We start from the raw sequence: 22,790 nt of genomic DNA, 5'->3' as shown, positions 1-22,790 counted from the left end.
GTAGAGGTCTATAATCAAACTATACATGTCACCAGCAAAATTAATCTGCTATTTTAGTGCTGTTTATTTTACTTAGTAATTGAAAATTATTATCAAAAAAACTATTTAATTTAAAGAAACTAGAATCTAGATTTCATAATGCTTAGAGAAGATCCACTGGGATCCCATAAGATAAATTATTATGTTTAAGATGATTTATCATTTGCTTTAAACTGAATATTACGTATACTTACATCTGAAATTCATTTTCTTTTACATGGAGTCAACCTCCAACCTCGCACTTTCCTTGCTATTAAAGACAGTTTTTTAAAGACAGTTTGGAAAATCAACTAATTAAGTCTCCTAATTAAATTTTGGAGAAGGGGAACTGGTCTGTGTGTGTGCAAGGGAATTATTCAAATGCATCCTTCCTTTTCTTATTAGGATGTTACATCCATATTCTTCAATTACATCTTTAGAAATAACCCCATATGTGTGTCTTCTTAAAAAAAAAAAAGCAGTGAATTATCTCCCATTCTGGGCAGAGTAGGACAGTGGTTCCCAAACTTGGCAACTTTAAGACTTGTGGACTTCAACTCCCAGAGTTCTCCAGCCAGAAGAGCTAGCTGGAGAATTCTGGAAGTTGAAGTCCACAAGTCTTAAAGTTGCCAAGTTTGGGAACCACTGGAGTAGGGCATAGTAGCTAGGTCTTGAAATACTATATTTCCTTTTTATAACTTTCCATGGGTAAATACACATACAGTACCTCTCCAAATTCATAAACTCTTATTCACCACTTGAGTAGATCATAATGTTTATTGCAAACAAACATGAAGTCTGAAACACAGCCATTGATTACCTGATATAGTGTTAGTAAATGAGTCTTTATATTTAGTATTTGTACTCCACAGTTTGAGCTTTAGAGTTCTTCTTCCTACTTTTCCAGATTAAAAAGTACCTGCTCCTTTGCTTGATGGCCTTGGGCTGCTGCAATATGTTTACAATACTATATAGCCTGGTAATTTCATCCTTTACTGATATGACTATTTGCAAATGTCCTAGTAGGTTTGATCGAATATTGTGCATGAAGATTGACCTATAGAGAGCTGTGATCCAAATAGTCTACAGCTAAGCTCCCAATTCAGTTTAGAAATTTAAATGCAATGAAGTAAATTAATTTCTCTCAGCTTAACTGTTACTCTGCAGCATGTGGAAAATAAGACCGGTTTCCTAAATTTATTGTAAGAATTTCTAAGAATAATCTATGTTGATTACATTGAACATGCTATACTGATAGATGTGTTTCTAGGATGCCGTTTTTTATTGGTTTTTAAAAATTCCAAATTCTGAATCTTCTTCTAAGTATCTATGTAGATCCTTATCCAACTTTAATAATCTAGTAATTACTGTCATTTTATATTAAGAAATGGTATAACAGTAATAGCATATAGAAGATTCTAGGTTCAACCTCCATTATATTCAAGAAGGACAGTGAAAGTCAAGTTACTATATTCCAACTTATCTTGCATCAGCATTTTCTGATTTGATCAACCTGGAAATTACTTGCTGTTTCATTATGAGCTCAATATTCGGTTTAAATGGTTGGGATTTCATTATAAGCTTAAATATCTTTTAAAAGATTAATTTAAAAATTAATGAAGTAAGAGGAGAAAAGAATTTTTCACTAGGCCAATTGACAAAAACTTTAAATATGCAAGTTAATAAAAAGATGAAACACACATTAAATTGAATAAATAAACAAATAAACATAAACTCTGTTAAATGCCAATACTGCTATATACTACTTAAATTGCTGGGTGAGAATTGAGTAAATTAGCAGATGTGAGAAATTCCAGGTAAGTAAAGACGCTATACTCCAAACCATTTTAAATCTGGTTTTATCTTTCAAAAACTTGTGCAAAACAACTGTTTTCAAATTACAAATGTTTGGTGTTTTTCCTATTTTTTTAGTTTAAAAGTGTTCTAAATTTGAAGCACCTATTGTAGCTAAAAAAAGGGGGTATTTCAAATTCAAAAACAGTAGCTAAAGTAGTTTAGTTTAGTTTTAGTTTAAATTTATTTATAGGCCGCCCTTTTCCCTAAGGGGACTCAGGGTGGCTTACAACATATAGGGAGGGAATACACACAATGACAGTTAAAAGAGAACAACACATAATTAAAAATAAAAAGCAACATTCATTCATCATTCGGGTGGGAACAGATTATGATCTTTAACCCCAGGCCTGACGGGATAGCCAGATCTTGAGGGCTGTGTGGAAGGTCTGGAGGGTGGTGAGGGTACGAATCTCCACTGGGAGATCGTTCCAAAGGGTCGGAGCTACTACTGAAAACGCTCTCCTCCGCGTAGTTGCCAGTCGGCACTGACTGGCGGATGGAACGCGGAGGAGGCCTAATCTGTGAGATCTAATAGGTCGCAGGGAGGTAATTGGCAGGAGGCGGTCTCTCAAGTACCCAGATCCACTACCATGGAGGGCTTTATAGGTAGTAAGTAGCACCTTGAAGCGCACCCGGAGATCAACAGATAGCCAGCGCAGCTCGCGGAGGATAGGTATTATGTGGGCGAACCGAGGTGCACCCACAATCACTCGCGCAGCCGCATTCTGGACTAGCTGAAGTCGCCGGATGCTCTTCAAGGGCAGCCCCATGTAGAGCACGTTGCAGTATTCCAGCCTAGAGGTCACAAGGGCACGAGTGACTGTTGTGAGAGCCTCCCGGTTCAGGTAGGGTCGCAACTGGCGCACCAGGCGAACCTGGGCAAATGCCCCCCTGGTCACAGCCGACAGATGGTGATCAAAGGTCAGCTGTGGGTCCAGGAGGACTCCCAAGTTGCGAACCCTGTCTGAGGGGTGTAATGTTTGACCCCCCAGCCTGAGTGATGGAACACTAGCCAAATTATTGGGAGGGAAACACAACAGCCACTCGGTCTTTTCCGGGTTGAGTACAAGCTTGTTAGCCCTCATCCAGTCCCTAACAGCTTCAAGACCCTGGTTCATCATGTCCACCGCTTCATTGAGTTGGCACGGGGCGGACAGATACAATTGTGTATCGTCCGCGTATTGGTGGTATCTTATCCCGTGCCTCCGAATGATCTCGCCCAGCGGTTTCATGTAGATGTTGAATAGTAGGGGGGATAAGACCGACCCCTGCGGCACCCCATATGTTAGGGGCCTAGGCGTCGATCTCTGCCCCCCAACCAACACCGACTGCGACCTGTCCGAGAGGTAGGAGGAGAACCACCGCAAAACAGTGCCTCCCACCCCCACCTCCCGCAGTCGTCGCAGAAGGATACCATGGTCGATGGTATCGAAAGCCGCCGAGAGGTCAAGGAGAACCAAGATGGAGGCATGGCCTCCATCCCTGGCTCTCCAGAGATCATCGGTCAATGCGACCAAAGCGGTTTCTGTGCTGTAACCGGGCCTGAAGCCGGACTGGAATGGGTCAAGGTAGCTGGCTTCCTCCAAGGACCGCTGAAGCTGGGAGGCCACCACCTTCTCAACAACCTTCCCAACAAATGGGAGGTTGGAGACTGGACGATAATTGTTAAGAACGGCTGGATCCAAGGATGGTTTCTTCAGGAGGGGTCTGACCACCGCCGCTTTAAGTGCGGAGGGGAAGAGTCCCTCCCGAAGGGAGGCGGTAACAACCGCCTGGATCCAGCCCCGTGTCACCTCTCCGCTGTTGGCAACCAGCCACGAGGGACACGGGTCCAGTACACAGGTGGAGGCACTCACAGCTCTCATGGCCTTGTCCACGTCCCCTGGGGCAACATCCTGAAACTCAACCCAGCAATGGTCTGCCAGATTATCCTCCTGTGCCTCGGCTGGATCTGCAAAGGTGGAGTCCAGATCCGACCGAAACCGAGCAACTTTGTCTGCTAAGAACTGGGCATAGTCTTCAGCCCTACCCTGCAAGGGTTCCCCCGTATCCCTCCTATTCAGGAGGGAACGGGTTATCCTAAACAGGGCGGCTGGGCGAGACTCAGCGGACGCAACCAAGGTGGCAATATACGATCTTTTCGCTGCCCTAAGTGCCCTGATGTACTCCTTGGTGCAAGTTGTTAAGAGTGCTCGGTTCGATTCGGATCTATCGGACCTCCATAAGTGCTCTAGGTACAGATAGTTCTCAACTATGACCAATGGTTTAACAACAGTTCAAAGTTGTAATAGACTTTTTAAAGCTAATTATGACCTCAAGTTACAACGACCCCATCCCCCTGATCACTTTTAAGGTGCTTGGGAACAGTCTTATATTTACAACTGGTTATAGCTTCACTCTCATTTGATCACAATTTTAATGTTTTTTGCGAGTTTTCACTGTCAGAAGAATGAATGCATTTAATGAATTGAAAAAGTATGAAGCCCATTAATTTATTTGTAAAATGTAACTAGGAAAAATTGAACAAATTGTCTCCCAGGAATTATACCATGTAGGGCATAATCACTTGGCGAAAATAGATGAAGATGTTGGATATTTCAGGAATTTCAGAAATATTCATGCCCTTCAGACATATATAGTCAGTCTTATGAAAATGTTATAAACCAAATCCTGTCTCCTGGTACAAGACTTGTTATTTTTTTCTAAAGCCATCAAAAAGGAGAAAATCCTATAAAAACACACCATATTCTGTGGCTTTAGAATTTATCAATATTCCCAAAGATATATTTATAAAAGCTACTTTTTTTTCAAATGGTTAAGAAGGTGCTATCACAAAGGACTTAAAGAATAACATCCTGATCCTTACTCACAGAAGGAACATTTGATCCATTACATTTCAAATTATATCAAGAACCTGGAGTTAGATTCAATGTGACTTTGTTAATCCAAATGAATCAGTTAGTTTAGAAGAAAAAAAAATCTATTTTCTTTTGACTGATGTAGCTGAACATGTAACAAAACAAGCTGCCTTATTTGCAATGGCCGCAAGGAAGATACGAAAGCTGACAAATAGTGCTATTAATATTAGAAGGGATATATTCAACTGATACACATTGTTGTAATTTTGTATGAATTTTTGCTAAAGTCTATGGTTTTAAATAAATGTATATACATACATCCTGATCATTGATTGATTTTGCTCTGGTATAGGCAGTATTGAATGTCTCTATTGAAGAAAAATGCTATTGAAGAACAACTGAGATTCTGTCCATTTGGGAACAGAGAAAACCAAAATAAAGGCTTGCAAAATACCCCAGGGTCTCATCTGTCCTCCAGTGCTACCAGTTGGAAGTGGCTTTCTCATTTTTTTCAAGATTTTAAACAGTCCAAAACGAATTTGGCTTACTGAAGTGATAAAACTACTGCAGGGCTGCGCTCAACCAGAGAAGATACTGTAATTCAGGGAAAGCCTGTGACAGAATAAATTGAACTGGGTTGTTTTTGTTGGTTTTTTTACTTTATCCTCTGGCTAGCAGATATTTGTTCATAAGGTACTATAATCAACAGAAGTAACCAGGGCAACCAGTTATTTGATGGCAACTACAAATTCAGCTTATGAAGATAAAAAGGTGCATAGCTTTGCATTTTGTGCGCCAGTGTTAGGAATTTTAAAAAGTTAAGTCAATTTTCAAAACTGACTGCTAAAGTCTCAGTTTTGAAAGCAATACAGAATTTAATTGTCAATTCTAGCTTGCAGGGCAATAAGAGGTTTATATGGGCAATAACAAGTTTATATGGGTTGCAAGAGGTACATATGTTGTAATGCAAATTCTACTCCTCACGTACTTGCTACAATATCACACTGCATATTAAAAAGTTGTGTCATGATGACTCATTTTGGCATCTTTATGGCTAGCTGCAAACTCCTCATTAAGTTTATCAAAGCCTCTGATGCTGGTCCTTGCTGTATTGGTTTTTGATGCAAGCAATAAGAAACCTCTTTGTTGACATTAGCACCTCTGCTTTCATAGTAAAGGGAGCGGGGTTTGAGTGGCCTTTAAAAAAATACTGCTTCACTGTATTTGGAGGTACAATAAAATGTACATGGTTTTCACCAAATTGCTGTTATCATTCTTGAGAATTTTTCTCCAGTTGAAGACACTGCTTCAGCTATCAAATGCATAGTATCCCTTTGTAGTAGATTAAATAGTTTTGATTTAGTTGGAAATGAGAGTTAACAAAAAAAAGGCGGGGCGGGGGGACAAGAGCAAACTGAAAAGATGCTGAGATGCTCAACTCTCTTTTAAAAAGAGACTTTTCTGCCAGTCTGATATGATCACTGTTCGCTGCTGGATCCTCACAACACTAATGGAGCTATAGAGATAAAATTGCCATTGTAGACTGAAGTAATCAGCTGAAGACCTAGCTAAAGGCACAAAATGTACACTAATAATTCTCATGAACTATTGACTCTTTCACAATTAGCTGATAACAGAAGCAAAAGTATAAAGTATAAATAATTATCATTTTCCTGCTGCTGAATTGTGCCTATTTCTTGGACACTGCCTAGACCAACCCCTTTAGTTTTGAAAAGGGGTTTGTCTGTCTCCTTCCTAGGGCTGAGAGAACATGATTGTCCCAAGCTCACTAATTGGGCTTGTGACTAAGGCAGGACTAAAATTCACAGTCACCTAGTTTCTAGCCTGATGACTTAACCACTATATCAAACTGGTTTTAATAACCGTAACAATAACAACAATAACCTCCAATAAAGCACTGCTTTGATGCTTTTGTAGGGCGTGCATGTTCTGAGGAGGATGAGAGTTATGCCAGAGGTTTAACCATACTGGACAGATTTCAGCAGAGGAGTCAGGCAAAGAGTGCCTCTTTTATAAACTATGATGAGATGTAATTTATAGTAACCTGTATCATATTGGTCATCACCCAAATCAATAAGGAATGTTCTAGGTGCTGGAGTTCCTGGATATTTGATGGCAATTGAGCAATAGGACTTGGGACTGTTGGTTGTACAACTTGCTATAGGGCTACTGGAAGAAAAGTTGCTTGCCTGTTGCAAATATACTGAGTCCAAAAACAAAAAATAATTCTATTATTATTTCAAATCAAGTCCAAGAAAAATACCTGAAAAGAATGGATCAGTTCTGATATCAACAACATCCAGAATCAGAAATAACAGGGGGTAGCAGATCAACATCAATTTATAATACAAAATAAAGTATTGAAAGAAGCAGAATTGGAATAACCACAAAGGTCTACCCAGAACAAAGAAATTGAAGTCTTGTCAGAAGTAGTTCAAACCTTGGAAGCAAACCAAAGGGAGTCAACAATCGAAAAAGCTAGAATAGTTATTGAATCATTTTCATTCCCAAACCAGGCAACTTGTCCTTGGAAAAAAACAAAGCCTTCTAAAAGTAAAAAATAAGATGAATGGAGCCAAAAATAATTGAGCAGCTAGAACAGCACAAAACACAAAATAAAATTGTTTGCAATGAAGCTTTTTACACAAAACCACAAGTATTTAAATATAACAATACTGTAATGTCAAATATAAGTACCAGCTCACTTCAAGAAAGAAAATGATGTAATTATTATTTAATACTATATGATACAGGCTATGTATAGTATACATGTGAGTGTGTGTTATGAAAATGGAAATAAAAAATATTCATTAAAAAAGAAAGAAAATAATTAATGTAGATGAAGCTGAAGAACAAGAAGACCAAAGAATACCTGATCAAGAAATATCACCTAGAACCATGATGGCGAACCTATGGCATGCGTGTCCCAGGTGGCACACGGAGCCATTTGTCCGAGCATGCGTGCGCTGGCCGGCTAACTTTGACCATTTTTCACCTTCCAGAGGCTTCAGGAGCTTCCCTAAAGCCTCCGGAGCATGAAAAACCGGCCCTATGAGCAAACCAGAAGTACGTTCCAAACTTCCGGTTTGCCCGTAAGCTTCAGGGAAGCTCCTGAAGCTTACAGAGGGCCTCCAGGGGTGGGAGGGCAGGGAAGACTGCTTTTGCCCTCCCAGGCAGGAGCCTCTAGAGCCTCTAAAGCCTGGGTAGGGCGAAAAAAGCACACTAAAAATGGGGGGGAGTGCTGGTCATGTGCGCATGCACGCTGGGGTGGTGTGCATAGCATTATGGGTGTGGCATGGCCATGCACAATCCCCCTGCACTCCCCCCACTTTTGCCATGCAAACCACAAAAGGTTCGCCATCACTGACCTAGAAACATGAGAGCTCAAGGAAGCATTGTAAATAATAAAGCAAAAAATAACAGCTGCACATTGAAGATTAGCTGAAATTGGACAGTATAGGTAGAATCTCCAATTTCATTTAAATCAGTACATTTCTACCAACTTATCTATGGAGACTTCAATGACCAACCACTTGACAAAGGAAAAACAGTGCTTGTCAACGGTTCCTGATCCAGCTATGTAACAACTCAAAGATGTACTGTACAACAAGAATACAGCTTGAATAATTGAGATAGATAAGAATAAAAAAGAAGCTGAAATGAAAGTACTTTTAATAACAGCAGAAATGGTGAATAAGGGTGAAGGAAGATCAAGACTTGGCCAGCACCATGTGAAGAGGAACTGCATGGTTTGAGTTGAAGCATCTGACCAGGTGTGAACTTACTGACTGCCAAGTAGTTTAACAACACACTGCAAGAGGGTGAAACTGAAGATTGGTTAACATTTAGCAAAATCTATCTGATAGTGAAAGATCCAACAAAAGGGGAAGACACAGGCAAGTATAGGCCATTGCCTGCTGACCAACAACTTTCAAATTACTAACTGGGTGTAGTGACAGATGCAGTTCAACAGCATCAAGTTGAAAAGAAGCTCCTTCCAGGAAACTGCCCAACAGCAGAGGACCCCCCAAAAATCAGCCTCTAATTAATAAGTTGATTTGGAAAACTGCAAGAGGTGGAAGACCAGCTTGAATATAGTTCTGATTGATAACAAGAAGGAATATGACTCCCTTGCACATGATTGCAAAATCAAGTGCCTAGAAATAACATTAGAAATGTTAGAAGCTTTGTGCAAAGATCAATGACATAATAGAACACAGAATTGCGGGAAAATGATGACAGACTGGGAGAGATTAATATCAAGAAAGAAATCTTTCAAGGAGACTCACTATCAACATTACTGATTGTCATTGCATTCATTCCTCATCAAAAACAATAATGAACAATTCAGGCCATAGCTGTCAAATATAAAAAATATCTACAAACGTATCCCAGCTGTACATGGACAATCTGAAATTGTATGGAAACATTTTCAAATGGAATCATTACAGTATCCATATGTATAGCCAAGATATTGCAGTAGAATTTGAACTGGATAGATGTGCCATCCTTTCCATTAATAGCAGAAAAATAGTGAAAATGAAGGAATAATATGTTCTATAGAAATAACATCAAGAGTCTGAATTAGGACAGTCACTACAGATACCTGGGTATCGTTCAAGCTGACAACATCAAGCACACTGAAGTCAATAACGTTAGTAATTTATACTTTATGGGAGTAAAGAAGACTTTAAAGTCCAAAATCAGTGTGGGAAATATCAAGGCAATTAAATCAGGGAAATTCTAACTATTAGATACACAGTTGAAATAGTGAACTGAATCCAAGCAGTTCTAAAAGCCCTGGATAGGAAGATCAGAAAATGAATCATGCCCTTAACATCCATGCAATGATGTTGACAGACTCTATTTACCAAGGAGCATAAGTTGGTATAGAATGTTGCGAATATACCAGGTAGTTGAAAAAGAAGAAGGAAAAAAGGGCATTTGAAGAATATTTGAAGAACAGTAATGTCTGGGAAATGGATGTGACAGTAGAATAGAAGAGAAAGAACTGGATAAAATCACAAAACACAAAGACTTGCAAATAAAAAGAAAGCCTGTGGCAAAATAAAACAAAGATAGTACCAATAGTAATGGGTGCCCTGTGTGCAATCCCAAAACATCTGGAACATGATCTGAGTACTATTGGCATTGCAAATGTCAGTTGCAAAAGATGGCTTTATTCGGAGCAGCTTATCTCCTGTGATGGTAGCTTTAACACCATCAAACAATATTTGCCTATCCCAGGTCCTTGGGAAGGAAGAAATAAGTGGATAAAAATGCCAAATCCACTCTAAGCATCAGGTTCGCAGTGCCACCAACCATATAATAATAATATTTTAACTTCAGGAATGAAGTATAGAGAAATGAATAGGAATTAATGAACATATGTTCCTGATTCTGTACAATCTGTCGTACCTGTGGGCTTTTATTTGCTTTGATTTCATGTGAGCAATGATATTTTACATTAGCATTACTGATATTTCAAGAAAAAACTATTTTTGAAAATGCTGTTGTGAGACAATAGTCTTTCCAAGGCAAATACTTAGTTAATCTGTTATTTTTGTTTTGGAAGATTATGTTTTTTCTCTTTTTATGAAAAAAAACTCTCTCCATGATCAAATCAGCTATTAATTAGATGTGTATTTATTTAGTCTATTATTTCTCCTTTTACAAACATGACTTCCAAGAAAAAATACTGAAGTCGTCCTATGCGAGGCCAGTGTTGCAGTATTAAAAGGAATACAGTTTAATTTGTGTTTCTTTACATTACACGGGTTTTCAAATGAAGCACTAAATTTACAGGAACAGGGGTGGGTAGGAGAAGGTTCCTTTTACACCCAAGTTGCATGCAAGGTAGGAGAGCAGCAATATCTCCCCAAGCTTTGAGGAGAATGGTATTACCCTGGCATTCAGTAAGAGATGCTGGTTACCTTGTCTGAATGAGCAACTGCCTCACTGCAAAGCACAGTGTGTCTCTTTTGTCTCGGTGTTGGAGAGAATTGCTTCCTGAATAGCAGCCTTTTTTTCAGAATGACTATGTACAAGAGCAAGCGAAGACACCAAAGATGTAAGTAGCTTGCATCTGTGTGTGTTTCTGTGTGTGTGTGAGGAAGAGAGGAAGAGAGGGAGGAAGAGAGAGAGAGGAAGAGAAGGCACATGAACAGAAGGGAAATGTTTCCTAATTTGAAAACTATGCCTTAGTTTCTTTTGTACTGAGATAAGTAGAATTGTCAGAGCTTAGACTCTATAGTATCAATATTGTTAGGTGAAGGAGAAATCCTAAGAGGAGTAATAATAATAATAAATATGCTCCCTTGTTACTATGGAAACCATGAGCTAGTGATTGCTTTATAAAAGCCACAAGGAAATAAAGATCAAGTGCAAGTTCATGCTAGTTCAGTGTTCATTATTCAGAACATAATGATTTTGTAGGAGTTTTGCCCTTCAAAAAAGGCAGGATAATTTTTTCTTCCATCTGTTATCCTAAGCAAATTGACTTAAGGAAGCTAGAAATGGTAGAAGTTCAAGTGTCTTCATTTTTATGCATTACTTCTGAAGGAAACACACTGAGACAAGGTGCGGGGAAAGAACTTAACATGCAAAAAGAGATTGATGTAAATAATTCATTTCATTATTAGGTTGGCTTGGTTTGTGATATTATGATTCAAGAAAATATTGCCACAACTAAAAAGCAGGCTCTACCCAGTTACTTTTGCATATCTGAGTCAGTTTCAAAGCTGAAACGAATATTGCTAAAATTAAAGTCAGTTGTGTTATCAAATTAAGTTTTGCCATTGAGTTCAAGTTTGTCCCTTCATCTATTTTTACAGAAATGATGTAACTGAAGTGGGATTATTTTGTAAATGATTAAAAAGTAAACAGAAATTTTAGACTGAAAGACAAGTAGATGCCAAAGCATGATTATTATAAGTGAGCAACTTCCGTCTAAAAATTGTCTACTTTTTAATCGTTTATTTTTATAAATGCTTTTCCGGGTAGCAGAAGGTGCTTCTGATCAAGAAATTTCTTTTGCATTTTTCTGCTCCGTTCAGCAACAACAAAAGCACTCTTGTGGGGAAATCATCCACTTTTAAAGACCATTAATCTTTTCCACATTGCCAGCAGCAGCTTAAACTTTGAGACTGGCCACACTGCTGATCCCAGTCTTTGCACTGAATAATACCAAGCTTTTTCTGCAGCATTTATCTTAAAATATTATGGTACCACACGAAGAGAACCTTGATGCTGAAAGTGGAATAGAATGAAAACCCTGCGAAGACAATTTTGACTTACATATATGTCTATTTGGTACAAGAGCTTTATTTTCTTCATTTGTTCACTCTTAAAGGCTAGCTTATTTTGTAAAGAAATTATGGAACTATTAGAAGAAAGCCGTTTAGGACTCATTTGGCATCATTTGTTAAATCAATCTTAGCAGAAACATGGGCAATAATATAGAAACTTTATCAGGGTATATTTGACAAAAGCTATACACTAAAATCAGTCATATTGTCAGGCTTCACAAGAAAAAATTAGAACTTGAAACCCGAACTGGTATTAAAATGAGAGCAGAAAACTTCTTTGGAAGTGACCTACTGATTTAGGTCCAGGACACAACTGAAAGATAAAATGAAAGCAGATGTTATGAATATAGATGTGGGTTATCAGGCCATGATATAGCAGATTGCTTAAATGGGGATGCAAGGAATTATTTCCTTACATGAATAACAAGTAATGGACTGCAAACCCTTAAACAGATTGCTATTGAAATGTCATTGATTAAAGAGGCTGATCATAATAACCTTGAGTCAAAAATCTCTGGCATTCGATAGATGCAGCAGAAATTAAATTGTAAAAATTCTCAGTAATATGAACATTATGGCTACTTTTCATCAAACTTGCATTTCTAGTTCTCAAGCAGAAATTGGTAGCCTACTAAAAATGTTCGGAAATGGGGAACATATGCAAGATACACAATTGGCGAGCTTCTCTATATTGTTGTTGATTACTTCATTGTTATTTACTTTCATGGTTTGTATTGGAATGGCAAACCAACATGTTAGCATTAGTTTAGTTGAATATCTTAGTAACCATAATCAGTATGTTCTTGATTTCTGGTTCAACTTTTCTTTCATCTTTCTGCCCAAAATTCTTTATTTCTTGCTCTCATCATATAGCTTGATACCCACAGATATTTTGGACGGCAATTCATACAATACTTGACAATGGTGGCCATTATAACTAGGTTTATTGGAGCTGTATTCTAAACTAACTAGAGAGCTATGCTTGGGCAATGAGTGTGTGTGCCTTTGAGAATGGAAAGCATTTAGGAACTTTTACTAATCACTGGGATTCCTTAAATATCTTTTAATATTGATAACTTCCTGCTTCTTTTATAAATAACTATTAACTCTAATGTTTTAATATTTTTGAGACACTTTCTGCATATCTGATAATATGCGCTTAAAATAATGTAATGCTTGTCTGTCATAGATATTTTCAAAGTGCATTTTATTCACAGAATGTAAGAAAGATGGGAAATGTAGCACTATCTGTTATAGTAGATAACCTAAAGAAATTTGCACAGGTACTATAGCTTCTTTAAAGGACAGGAAATTAGCCCATTTTAAAAATACATAACTAATTTAATTCAATTAAAAGTAGTTAATTAAGAAAATTTGAAATGTGATGATACAATTTTGTCAGACCAATCTTTTAATGCTACCCATCAATGTAAGTGATCTCTTTGTGGTGTGTTCAATAAAAATAGCAAACATAACAGCATGCTGAAAATTTAACAGATAACATAGTTGAAGTAATAACAATAAAATTATCACCATTTAAGCATTTCTCTTTGGCATTAAAAAGGAATGCAGACTCTAGGGAGATAAACGTGAAAATGGAATTAAATGGGGATTTGTCATTGGTAAAATTCTTCTGGTAGTCATCATTCAAATTAATTAAGGGATCTATTATAAGTATGAATAAGTCTGTATTCCCATAGTTTACAAGGGAAATGTTACTTAATGTAGGTTTTGTTTAAATAGTCTGCCTTGTGGATATTCTTAGCATTTTTCACAGTTACTGGAAGACAGTAGCTTTCTTACAGAAATTGTAAGAATTCAGAGGTGACAGCACTGAAAATAGTAAGATATAGCCTATTTGTACACCTGCCACAATATAGGTGGAGGTAACATTATGAGCAGGCTATTCTTTGTCATTGAAAACGACCTTGTGAAATCTAGTTCATTCTGTCTTAGTCTTCTTACTTTTTAAAAAAAAAATACAAAAAAACACTCTGACTAAAGATTGGAGGTAGCATAGTTTTCCCATTGAAGAAGGTAGAGGAAGATGATGATGGCTTATGATGATGGTGGATAAAAGCAGACACCACAATAGTCTCTTGGATGTCCATATTTTAAAATATATATTAAATTTTTATGCCGCCCATCTTCCCTATAAAGTGAATCCTGAATGACACCTGGAAGGTACCACTGTATGCTGTTATAGATCTGCCTGATTGCCACCTGTGTTAAAGATATGGTTCCTACTGGGGGGGAAATATAGCCATCTCAGTTTCAGACTCATTGCTAGAGGGCATTTGAGGGAAGATCTTCCAAGCAAATATAAAAGATTTACAAAATAGAATATTTGTAGAATAGAATATTTTTCTTTACATCTCCTCACTACACTTCATGAACATGAGATTATATTTTTATCAAAAACATTATCTAAACTTGTGCTCAGACAGATGTTGGTAAATATAAATACCAAAGCAAGAGAGAAAGAGAGGTAAGGGAGAGAGAAAAAGATAAAAAGTGTTTGTGCCAGAATTTTCCAGCTGATCACCTTTCTGTAATATTCTTAATCAACTGAGATCGCGAACTATCATCAGGCAGCACATGTATTCATTGTGGCAGTCTAGTCTGTTTATGTCCACTTGTCTCTTTTCCCTGTCCTTATGATTTTTCTTGAATTCAAGTAACTGAACTAGTCAATTTTCTCTTCCACAATTCATTTGAAATTTGGGTGTGGCCACTTTGAAAAATCCAAGTTTTTTCTTTGGAAGAGCAATGGATTACAGCTACATGTCGGTTATTTTGTGCTCAATCAATTTCTAATTTTGTAAGTTGGTTTGCAAGTAGGATGTAGGATAAAATTTTCCTATACTTTCCTAGTCTTTAAGATTAAACTGGACCAGATGCTTCCCATTACTTTCACATTCTATGAAATGGTCTTCTGCATTTATTGTTTTGAATAGTATAGTTTCATTAAAGTGCTCGTTTGTTTATCATCACTTTAATAATAAATAAATAATAAAGACTGGATTGCCAAGCCTTTTTTTGCCTAAAACATTAAAATCTTATGATTTTTTTCCTCCTAGGCATTAAGAACATTCTGCCAATTTTCTTTAAATGTCACGATTTGTGTTTTGCCAAAGGTAAATGATGCAGCTGATCTCCTTTGTTAATTTGCTTGCATAGTGCTATTCCATGAAGGAGTGGGGAGTTGCTTATTTTCATGTAAAACAGTTTACCTTTGGGAAATTATTTGCTTCACTGTCAAGACATTGTATGGCATGGTACTATTATAATAAGTATATGTTATCCTTATCTCACTACAGTCATCCATGTAAACCCTTTTGGTGTGGTTTTTACTCCAGAGCAGTTTTACCCAACCTGACTAAGTTCCTGATAGATGAATTTTGGTTCCCAGAATTCCTCAATCAGCATGGTCATTTCTGCTAATTTTAAGAGTTGCCCAGGTTTAGAAGAATTTCTCTAGACAGCTGTGCCAAGAAACTGGTAATGAAGCTTCTGTCCTGAAACTCAGCCAAGGCTAGGCTGATAAACATTCTTAAATTTTCCAAGGACATTAGAATTTATGTTGTAGCTTGGAATTTCTTTGTCAGTTGGGGGATTCGAAAGAGTTAAAAAGGGAAGTGAAAGAGTAAGATGGCAATTAGTCAACAGAAGAGCAGAAATCAAAATTCTCTTTTCTTTATTCAGTTCTTTTCTTATTTCCTACATTTTTATCTTCATTTTTTTAACTTTTACTATATTAGAAATGTAGTTCTACAATATTTTTAAAATGAACTTGTCAAAGATAACCTTGGATGCAATCCAGACAATGTGGAATACTTAACAGTAGATGCTGACATTATAAAGGTTGCTTGAATGCTAGACCCATTGAGTTTTAATACTATTGATTGCTTCTACTCTAATTTCTACTCTGCCAGATCAGCCCAACATATGTTGCCATTGCAGCTGAAAATTAGGGACTAACAATGTAAAAAAAAAATCAATAAAAACAATCAGAAACCAAAGTGCACTATTGAAGTTAAAATGGAAAACTCAGCAATTAGAATCCAAAGTAGAAATTCGACTATAAAGCAAGTATTCCTATAAATAAAAATATCCTAAATGGGTTTTTTTAATCCTTGACAATAGAACCAAAATTGTAATGCAGTTTTCCAAAATGAAAGAGTTGGCTGTTGACATTTTACATGTTTCCTGTATTTTGTGTTTCTGGTGGTCATTTTTCTTGAAGAAAAAGTAACAGGTAGTAAGAGATAAGCAGTATAGCCAGCTATGGTTAGATTTTAAGGAAGGAGGTAGAAACTGTCATTTAACACGTCCTGCAGTTATTCCCCAATTCCCTACCCTGTTTCCCACTCCACATAAAAGACAACTCTAATTTTATGCAAATTTGAATTCAACACTTTCAGGTTTCACATATATGCAAGAGAACCCCTGACTATTGGAAAGGGCTAAAATTTTCAAAAATATTTACAAGAGATCAGAAATACCAAAATCTGTGATTGTGCTTTATGTATTACATTAATTATAATTGTTATTTTTTCCAGAATAACATTTTAAAATTATTTCAAGAAACATTTTAACCATCCAAAAGTAGACAACTATGAAAGCACTCAGTCATTAGGAATAAGAGTTTCAGTATCAACTTTTTACTTATGAAAATGGTAATTACTAGACATTTTTATAGCAGTAACCCATATCTTACCATATCTCAAGAGTTATGGTGTATAAAGCAGCTATACAGATCTTCATTTTGCTTCCACTCTGTGAGTCAGGATGCACTGAGAGTGAGTGATTTAGTCAAGTGTTTATTTTCCCTGGGTGAAGATGAATTTGATTCCTTAGTCTTAATTCAACATCTTTACCACTACATTACATTGTGGGTTTTTCAAGACTATTGATACTCAGTTAGCTTTTTAGGAATTAAAGTTCAACACATTTGTAGGGTTATCAATACAAAGTTCATTTGAATTCTCATTGTCATGTTCCATTGTGTCTTATGTACATTTTTCATAGATAAATAGAACGTAGATTCCAATGAAATCAATAGCTTCGTAAATTGGAAAGAGTAAGAAAACCAAAAATAATTGCATAATTCTTGGATTAAAAATTATAGTGTGTAAAGAAGTTATTTAGGTTCAAATCACTGCTTCTACAGGAATTAATTAGATCTATATATTGATCAGTATATTCATTTCAGAAACTGAATCATAATTTGAATGGAGACCCCCTTCTTGCATAGCCCCATTCTCTCTTCTGAAAAATAGATGCTGGGCCAGACTTCATCTGCTTTATTTCCAGGACCATGTGCTTTTTCTTGAAGCCGAGTTAATACAATAGGATAATTCGGATTACTGAATTAATCCAGTAGCTAAAATAACATGATTTCTCAAACAGAAATTGTTGCCTCCTTCAACAGAAGAAATTAAGTTGTATTTAGTTCATTGATAAATATTTCATGTAATCTGATGAAAGCTATCCTGGCAGTAATCAGAGAAGAAACATCCTTAAATTTCAACTAAGTATGAATTATTGCAGCTGTATGCAAATAGATAGTGAAAGCTAAAATTTAAAGCACTTAAGATAATTGGCTTTTCCAAAACAATTGCCTTTAATAAACGGACACCTGTGTGGCTGAAAATGGCTAAGCTTTGAATCTAAATCACTAAGCGCTAAAGCTGTTCTTTGCAGTATGCTTTTAAATAATTTCCTATATCTGAATAACATTTCCCATGTAAGTGGCACCTGAAAAAGGAAGAGTTGTGGTTGCTAATTGATGGAAATAGAAAATGTACATGATTATTTTTAATAAAGGATTAGTGCCAACTAAGTTTTGTTACAGAAGCTATAGAATTGTTGGGATGCATTTGAACACTATCAAGCCATGGGAATGTGCACCTATCAACTGGATTTTTCTCCAGGGAAGATATAAAGAATTCTAAATCAAAGGAAGAGTTTATTTGCGTTAGGCAGATTCCCTACTTCAGATTTTCTTCCTGTAGATAGAGGGGAGCAATGATGTTATGGAGAAAAAGGGACCAATTACAACATACAGAATATGTCCTCTGTCATAAATGGATAATAAAACATAATAACCATACGTTGAGTGGGGATCACACAGAAAACATTAGAAGTGCACAAAAGCCTGTACTTTCTTCATTAGTGGTACAACTCAGCAGCTTCTCAAGGCCCAGGTTTATTCAGTATTTAGAAATGGGCAAGGACAGTCTTGTGCCCAACTGATTTACTAGTTTTGTTTTTATTGTTTAAAAATAAGTTACAAATATGTTTATATAACATGGTATAACTGACAAAACATTGATTGTGTAATTCATAATAGCACGTAAATGATAAACTTTTGAATATGTAAACTTATTAAGCAAGGAAATTGTAACTCTTAAATAATAGAAACAATAATATATTTCAGAGATATATAAGATAACGTTAGCATTTGCAGATTGGATTTAAATCCTGCCATGATTGTGGAGGGAGGACAATGGTCAAGTGCTACTAAGTTCTCTTGACAATTTAGAATAAGAGTAAGACTACCCTAACTATAGATAAATGTAACTTTAGGATTAATAGTGCTGTATTCTTCAGACAATGCCCTAAAGACTTAGACTGACAGGATTGTAAATTACTTTGGGCAGAGATATATCATTACAAGACTTGGGTAAGATTGCCTCCTTCACACATAAGCACTTTTTTGTGACTCTCCCATCCTGCCATATAAGCAGAACATTATGACAGAATATATCTGGGAGAACATAAGGCAGCCTCTCCACTAGATTTACTGCTTCGATTATATTTACAAAAAGAGAACTATCCATAAAGAAATGAGTAATGAGAATTACAACATGTATTTCAGAGGAAATCTTCATTCTTTTCCATTTCCATTTCCTTGCATAATATATTATTTTACCAGTTAAGCACAGATAATATGTAGTAACTAGGTTGAGGTGACACTGATGTTTGGCAAGGATGAACAGAACTTGGAGAGAATTTTGTGAGTATTACTATGAGTTGCTGTAGATCACTAAGACTTAGTCACTTTTTAGTCACTTCTTAAAGGAACTATATTATACCTATCGTGTCTTTCTCTACTGGGGGAGAGCAGGCATGAACTTTCCATGTAAAAGGTTAATTCTGGTGATGAAAATAATATTATTGAATTAAAGATATTCTCAATGAATTCCTGGCCCTCAGTGCCTCCTTTCCTTGAGCTGCTACTTTGCATCTGACTTTAAATGGTACATATTTAAGGTCTAATAAAAGCAAAATAGTTTTGTGGAACTTGATATCTTCCTGTCTGGTATATATGTTGAGTTTTGGAAAATGACTTTTTTTTAATATTTCAGTAGAGAATTCTCAGAAGCTAAATTTGCAATTGAAAATATGAATCACAGTTTGAAATACTGGGATAATTTAGATGTATTTTGTTCAAACCTTTTCTTGGATGTTGCAATAAATGGTAAAAAGAGTTCAGGCCATCTGGTCTTCCAGTATTGCCAGCCATTTACTGTATGTCGGGACAGTAAAAAGAATTAAATACAATATATAAATTAATGGCTTACTACAATTCATAAAATGATTATTGGCTACTACAGGTTTATAACTGAATATATTGATAAACTTTTCTATTTTTTAAATTTTCAAATTGGAATCTGTTAGATCAAATTGTAATAACATCATTTCAATTTAAGCTCTTAAGATTCCAGTCGACAATTCAGGCAGTTCTGTTATATAGATATCAGAAATACTATGGAAGATAATCTGATATTTTTATTATCCCGTATTTTTTTAAGTATCTGTTTTGCTTAAAAATATGTACCCTATTTTCCCTAAAATAAGCCCTCCCCCCAGAATAAGCCCTCTCTGAAAATATTGCAACGAAGCAGCCATGAGGTGATCATGCTCACTACTTCCTGCACCTCAAAAATAATAAGACCTCTCCAGAAATAAGGCCAAGTGCTTATTTCGGGGGTCAAAAGAAAATAAGACCCTCTCTTCTTTTGGGGGAAATACAGTACATCTTTAATTCAAGTCAAATTACATAGTGTAAAAATTAAAAGTAGAAGGTCCCAAAGGCAGGTAAGTTAGTTAGTTTTAGTTAAAGCTAGTTTCAGTATGGTGAGAATGTCCATATATGTTAAAAAGAATGTCCACAATGCCAGGCCATAACTTTATGTAAGATTGATGTTTTGTATGTGTGTTGCACCAAGTCATATCCATTCTCCAATTAAATGAGAAATTACTTGATGTCTGCATCATTTGTTTGATTTTGTTGTTGTTACTGGAATATATTTTAATGTTCTTTTTGATAGGCTTTGAAAGGAAATCTATAATCAGAGAAATAATACATAATTTTTTGGCCAAATAGTCCAATAGTATTCTTTTAAATAGAGAGAATAAAAATCCAGAAAAATCTCAGCAACAACAAAGCATTTAAAAACAGACATTTTGAAATATTTTGAGGGATAAAAGGATTAAGTATATTGTTTTATTTCATATCATGCTGAAACATATACTTGACGATGTAAACTGCAGAAGACTCACTTCTTAGAAAGAATTTAACACCACAGTAGTACGCCAATACTTATGTTATTCCAAACTCAGGTATAGATAGCATTGTTAAAACTGGATAACAGGACACAAAACTGAATGGAGTCATCATTGTAAAAAAAAAAAAAAGTTGAGAGACCCTCAAGAAATCAACATGACTGAAGATATCTAAACTATGAGGTAATTGTTAAATTTTATTTAACTAATTCAGGAATAAAATCAAAGATATTGTTTGCCTCATATTGAGCCATCAAAAGTGAGTCCGGGGCAGGGGGAGGAGATAGAAGTTTTCATGTTTTCCGGAAGACCTGTGAATTCTGAGAAATCCTTAATGCCTAAGAATATAAAAATATAATCAAATATTTACTGAAGAGTAATGATGATATGAGGAAAAATATAGAGATTAATGCTATGTCTAAAGTAGTTTTCCTTCCAATTTCATAAATATTGCATGTTTCCAACATATTATTGAGCCATAAGTTTGTATACTGGGAATAAGTGACCTTAAAACTGCCATATTAAAAATCTGCAGAAGTGCCCAATTATAATAAAAGGTCAGTGGATGAAATTTCCATTGTAATTATGGCACACAAACTCCATATAGATGTCTTGCACAGGTAAAAACATTCCGCTATCATTTCTTGTAATATGGAGAGAATTATTAGATTTTTTTTATTTTTTAAAAGATATAGCTTTAAAACCTTCACAGATATATCTGAGAAGGTTTGATCTTTTCTAATCTGTTAAAAATTCAGTGTATCATATTATATAGGTAATAAAATTTACCCTGCAAAAATTTCATTACTGTTTGGCTTTAGTCAAACAAATCCCCCACATAATTTTTTAAAAGCATATTTTGATGAGGCAAAATGTCTTTTAGAAGTCAAATGTTAGTTCTCTATTTAGAAATCATACCTAGTTTTTTCTTACGTCCAACTATTCAATCCACATATCAGAATATATGTGGAACATACATTATTAATTTATTCAACTTGTATGCCAACTCACAAATGACTTTGGGCAGTTTGCAGTCAAATTAAAAACTATATAAACAGGGCATATCAAAGACAAACAAAACAAATTTGCAACTGAGGATGTCAATCAGTAGACGATTACATGAAGCAATATTATATGTAGTGCAAATTAGGACATTGGTCCGATCTAACAGAAAAAGACTAAGCCTCTTATTTCAGGGATAACAATAACAAAGTAATTATATATATTAACAATAGAAATGTGAAGAATCAACACCAGATAAATTAGGGTAAATGAAAAATGAAGAAGTTCAGAAACGGAAAATTCAAATGAAATGTTTCTTTTAGAACAGTGAATGCAAGAATAAATTTAAATATAGCAATCTTTTAATATACGCTAATGTTTTCTAGTGACTTGCAATGAGAATCAAAACTTTATAGTTCTTATACACAAAGAATAAATCTATATAGAAAGCTGAATAAAGACTCTGATTCATATGTTTGTCAGATGATATAAATGAAGTCTTCTAAGGCCTAGAAACTGCAGAAAATGAGATTGAAAAGATGTTATCCATTATTGAATTAAGATGCTATCTGCCTATTCCTGACCTTACCTGATCTAAACCATGCTGATTTAAATCTGCTACTTAAATCTTTTCCAAGTTGCTGCTGCTGCATAGGAATGTGACATTCATACTAGCCAAGGAAATAATTGTTTTGTTCGTCTAGCAATACCTTTGTTTCTTTCTTCATATCACCAGCCAGTAAAGAAACACCCACTAATCTGGTACTTCTGCATGGATGAAATATGTTTCTTAGAGTTCTTCAATATAAAATTCCATTTGTAAACATTAAAAAAAACTGAAGTGAATTCAGTTAGTAAATATACACTCAACTAATTTAAACTCTTCACATGGTATTGTATATAGATATTATAACTTATTAACTAGACTCATGTTAAATCATATACTGTCCCAAGTTCTAAAGGAATCTGAGAATGCAACCTGAAACTCAACAAATTAGCTCAAAAAGAATTTTCTAATATATGGTTGTTTGTTTTTGTGCTGTCCACCTCATTATTCAAAGTGACATAGAAAGAAATTAAGCACCATCTCCATCTCTTTATTTGTTTTATTTTTCCCCCTTTTAAAAAAAAAATATTATAGAAATTTACGGCT

General features: G+C 35.7%; 1 protein-coding gene across 5 annotated transcripts in view; it reads left to right on the top strand.

Annotated features, from left to right (window-relative positions):
• The window catches only part of RALYL (RALY RNA binding protein like), a 220,267-nt gene that overhangs the window by 170,605 nt on the left and 26,872 nt on the right, over positions 1-22,790 (top strand). The gene's annotated exons all lie outside the window — the stretch shown is intronic.

Source organism: Thamnophis sirtalis, unplaced genomic scaffold (assembly GCF_051295495.1).
Source record: "Thamnophis sirtalis isolate CommonGarterSnake01/CBP01778 unplaced genomic scaffold, rThaSir2_p1.2 scaffold_2, whole genome shotgun sequence".
NCBI lineage: Eukaryota > Metazoa > Chordata > Lepidosauria > Squamata > Natricidae > Thamnophis > Thamnophis sirtalis.
This window is presented reverse-complemented; position numbering and strand designations above follow the sequence as displayed.